The sequence below is a fragment of the Anolis sagrei genome, chromosome 1 (assembly GCF_037176765.1).
Source record: "Anolis sagrei isolate rAnoSag1 chromosome 1, rAnoSag1.mat, whole genome shotgun sequence".
Lineage (NCBI taxonomy): Eukaryota > Metazoa > Chordata > Lepidosauria > Squamata > Dactyloidae > Anolis > Anolis sagrei.
Genome location: NC_090021.1, coordinates 247,132,132 through 247,137,493, shown reverse-complemented (window position 1 = coordinate 247,137,493; position 5,362 = coordinate 247,132,132).

The window sequence follows — 5,362 nt, the reverse complement described above, 5'->3', positions numbered from 1 at the left end:
GCTTTGTCTTTTCTGATAGTAGGATGTGTCTTTTGTGACTTTTCTTAATCTCAGAGCAAACACCAGCATTGGAGAAACAGATGTCCAAATAAGCAATAGTAGTTCTCAACCTGTGGGTCCCCAGATGTTTTGGCCTTCAACTCCCAGAAGTCCTAACAGCTGGTAAACTGGCTGGGATCTGTGGGCATTGTAGGCCAAAACATTTGGGGACCCACAGATTGAGAACCACTTCTCTACAGGTTAAGCATCTTTATCCAGAATTCCAAAATCAAAATACTCTGAAATCCAAAATATTCATCATAGGTGGCTAATAGAGATTTCTGATGGTTCAGTGTATGCAAACTTGTTTTAATACAAAAATTCAATAAATATATTGTATGAAATTACTTTTAGATTTCATTTATAAGGTATATATGAAAACTAAATGAATTTCATGACTTGGCTCCCATCTCCAAAGTATCCCATGTACACATATGCAAAAATAGGTATTCTAAAATTTGGGGAAAAATACAAAACACCTCTGGTCCCTGCCATTTCAGAAAAGGGATGTTCAAATGTGCTTGTAATATTCTTAGACACACAAATCTGTAATTGATTTCAAATATTTAGTCCCATAATTTTTTTTTTAATATCTTTATTAAGAAACTTTTCAATTACATAAAAAGGGGGATGAAAAGAACAGGGAGGGAGTTCAAAGGGGGTAGGGAAAAGCGTGGGTGAGTGGGGGGGGGGGATAAGGGATAGGTACAAGGTTGTGATGAAAGCACAAGGGCAGAAGGGTGGATAATGGGGAGATAGGGAAGGAAAATGGGGAAAGGTGGATAAAAGGAGAGCGGGAAGGGGGCAGGGGATTTTTGGCTTCCCAATCTTCTCATTTCTGGGATATGTGTTCTCTCTTTGCATTTCTTGTATTCTTTGTCCTCACCTTTTTCAGAAATTTTAGGGAATAAAGCTTCTTTTCCCTATAACTTTTATATATAGATTTCTATTTTTTCTTCTTCCAATAATTTATTTAATGAACTCCAGTCTACTGCTGTTTTCTTTTGTTTTTGTCTGACTTGTTTAGTCAGGTTGTCTATATTCCTAATTTCTATCATTTTAATCAACCATTCTTTTAAATTAGGAATTTCTTTACCTCGCCAGCATTGAGCTATTCTAGCTGCTGAAATTGAGTAATTAAATAACATCTCTTTATTTGTATCCTGATCAAAGTTTATTAAACCCAGGAGGTAATATTCTGATTTAAATTGAAATTTTATTTCAAGGATTATTTGAATCGCTTTATGCATCTCCCTCTAATACTTATTGGCAAATTCACAGCTCCATCACATGTGGTGGAAAGTTCCATTTTCTTTTTCACATTTCCAGCACTTCCCATTTGTATTTTTGTAACATTTTGCAAGTTTATCCAGTGTTATATACCACCTAAAATACATTTTATACCGGTTTTCCTGGATATCATACCAGTATGTCAGTTTTATTTTTCTGGTCCACATTGTCTCCCAATTGTCTAAACTTATTGTGTGTCCTATATTAGCTGCCCATTTTATCATGTAGTCCTTGACCCTCTCCTTTGTTTCCCATTCCAGTAATTTTTTATATATTTTAGTGATAAATTTGTTTTATCACTAAAATTATCCCATTGAGATTCCTTGCCCATGAAAATTAGTTCTTTATCTTTTTTAAATTGTTCCCTTATTTGAAACAATTGATACCAGGAAATATTTCTATTTAATTGGTGTTTTTAGTACGGTGGCTCCATTTTTATGGTCAACATTTCTTTATAAGTGGGCCATTTTACTCCTCCCATTTCTCTTAATTGGCAAGCCTCCATGGGAGACACCCATAAAGGAGTTTTGGTGTATATTTTGTTTTTATACTTTTCCCAAGTTCTTATTAGGGCCACCCTAATAAAGTGGTTGCTGAAATTTTTCTCGTTGATTTCTTTTTGTTGTACCAAAGATATGCATGCCATCCTTGTCTTAAATTGTGTGTTCCAATGTCGGTGTTCTTGAATCGTTTAGGAATATCCAATCCTTTAGCCAGTCTAAAACACTGACCTCATAATATAATTTAAAATCTGGTAGTCCCAGATTTAGTCCCATAAGTGCATCCTCATGTAGCCCATTGCTATTAACAGGCACCAATCTAGAACTGAAAGTTTCCTTGGATGGAGCAGGAAAGAAGAGATCCGAATTAGGAGTCGTCATACTGATGGCATGAGTCACCAAAGCTCTTTAGCAGCCTAAGCCAGCTGGTTTGTTTTTTTTCTTGTAATGTTGTCCAGGTAGAACAGACATGCTGTAGTAAGATAGCCCAGAAGAATACCATGGTAAAGAGTTTGGAAAACCACTGAGAGGTCCAGCAAATTCAACACTCCTGTCTGGCTCCCACAAAAGATCATCCACCAAAGCCATTTCTCTTCCACAACAAGGCCTAATTCCATACTGAAACAATTCTTTTAAAAAAAATTATATGTTTATTTTAATACATACACAACATTTATAGTTCCCACCACCATGGGGATCACACTGAAACAATTCTTAACAACTTCATCTTATCCAGAAAGCCCTGAAGCTGGAAGGCCACTGCATGGTCCAGTAGCATAAGTGGCATGACAATCATCTTTGCTATAGGAGAACAGTGGGGACAATTATGTTCCCACTTCCATAATTAAGTAGGCGTTTTCTTCCAAATTAAACCCTTTGATGCGGATTTTCAGATATGATTTTGTTAACTTGTTTCACTAATGAAAAGAGTTGTATCTTTTAAAAGTCACCAGTTCATTTAAGCATAAGCTTTGATGGACTGAAGAAGTGAACTGTAGCCTATGAAAACATGCTGAAATAAACTGGTTTGATTCCTTTTCCCCTTCCTTTCTCCTACGCTAAGATTATTTGAAGTGGATCATCATATCCCTGTCTGGTGCATGGGTAAACTTTGGTGACTGAATGAATAAAGATTTAACCAGATTTAACTTAAATCTCCAGCTTTGCTCCTGCAAAAGTTCTCATGTACCTCTGGGCTGACTCAAACTTATGTTTCAAAAAAGGCAATGAATAGATGAAAATGAAGGCAATATTTGTGTTTAAGAAACAAAGAGAAGCTAATGGTTCTTAGTTGTAATGTACATAACTTAGGCTAACCAGGTATTTGTACAATTAGCAGTGATTCCTTCGCTATTCCTAGTCTATGTCAGTCCTTCTGGTCACAACATCTTACCTAATTTGGGGCCAGGCATGTAGCCGGGGGGGGGGGGGGGGCTTGAGGGGCTTCAGCCCCCCCCCCCCCCGAAATTCTCATGGTGGTTCACGAAAAGGCCTTACTGGTTTATTCATATCATGATCTGATCACCATACTCAATATATCCCATATGCATGGGGGTATTGGAGTAATGATGCAAAAGGTTTGCTAGAGTAGACCCTCTTTCACTCAGACTCAGCCCCCCCCCGAAACCCCCCCTGAAAAAAATTAACCCCCCCCCCCCCCCCCCCCCGGAATCAAAATCCTGGCTACGGGCCTGTTTGGGGCATTTAAAATTTCAAGGGCTGCCCTATATCCAAGATCTGATCTCGGATTATCTGCTTTGAACTTGGTTTTTTCATTAATTGTATTTAAATACAATAGATTGTTTAATTGTGTTCCAACTTTATGATCATCACTAGGTTTCTAGATCTATCTTCTTTAACTTTGCTGTAAGGCACTTTGGGTCCTTTGTTAGTAGATTGGAAGGGTACAAATTGAATCAGTAAAAAAACAATCTAGATTTTTTTTTTCATGTCAGGAGAAACTGCAAGTTGCTTCTAGTGTGAGAGAATTGGCCATCTGCAAGGACGTTGTCCAGGGGACGCCCGGATGTTTGATGTTTTTACCATCCTTGTGGGAGGCTTCTTTCATGTCCCCGCTTTGGGAGTCTGAGCTGACAGAGGGAGCTCATCCGCGCTCTCCCCGGATTCGAGCCTCCGACCTGTCTGTCTTCAGACCTGCTAACACAAGGGTTTAACCCATTGCTCCACCAGAGGCTCCTAATCTGTAGATATTGGTAAGCGCCAAACTTGTTTGTCTTTTTCTTTACTCTTCCAACAGACAACACTACCCTTTTCCTGAGATGCAATGCTATTGAGTATTCACATGGTGCAGGGATCTATACTGAATCTGTGGTGACCACAATCCCATGAATGGGTTTTGTAGGGAACAGAAGAAAAGAAAAGGTTTAAGACTATTCACATGCTGATTGTGAACTCCAGTCAAAAGCTATTCAGCAAGTCTCTTTGCGGTGCTATTTTAGAATCTTCCCTACCAAAAGTTGCAGTTTTACACTGAGGGAAGTTCTGATACAATGGATGGTCTTTACGTTTTTATGGAATACAGATATATGTGGTTGTCTCAATATTTTGTATGTAAGTCTCTATGTGCAGGGCTTGGTCCATTAATTAATTAAAACACTCCTGATTTTTTTCCTCCCACAGTTTCCATTCTTTACCAAGAAATGTGTGAGAAAGGTTCTCTGTACTTTGCTGTTAAGCAGGAAGCATGCACTCAGCTGAATGAAGATTATAGTCATTGCTTTCCAGCCATGTACCCCGAGGCAGGCACCCTAAATAAAGCATTGCCTTTATGATTTCCAAAGTAGTTAACAAGTTCCAGGACCAGCACTAGCTGAATCTGTTTTGTTTTGTTTTGGGTTTTTTTTGATAACATAAATTTTCTCACCAAATATTCAAACAGAACATGAGACACTCCTGCAAGGCAAAAGGATCAGCCTAGGGGCATCTTAAAGTCTAACCAAATGTATAATGGTGTCAGTTTCTGTAGACATGGTCCATTTTATGAAGTATAAGAAGCGGTAATCAATTCAGCAAATGAATATATATATATACATGTCAAGGGGAGAAGCAGGTCAGGAGAAACTGAAATACAAAAACTACAGGGAATAACAGTAGCCACTCAGAAAATGGACATACAAAATAAAATTAACATAGAAATTATGCCCCCATACCCGCTCTGGCAACATTAGACAAGGCTTAATAATAAATGGTCCATGGTCACCAATCTTCTTTCAGTTAAAGATTAATACCCAGCAAAAATTCCCATCTATCGTTACTTAATTATTTGGATTATATGTTTTTATACATGGGCTAATGATTGCTTGAGATATTTATTACACCATTCTAATATTTCTTTAATGTGTGTGTGTGTGTGTGTGTGTGTGTGTGTGTTTTCATTCATTCATTCATTTATTTCCTGGCTGTTTGTTTTTGTGTTTGCAAAACCTTCCAAGTAGTTGTTGATAGGCTTTATCTTTGCAAGTTAACTGCCCATTAAGCTGACATCCATGTTAATTATTCCTGACATTCTTGAG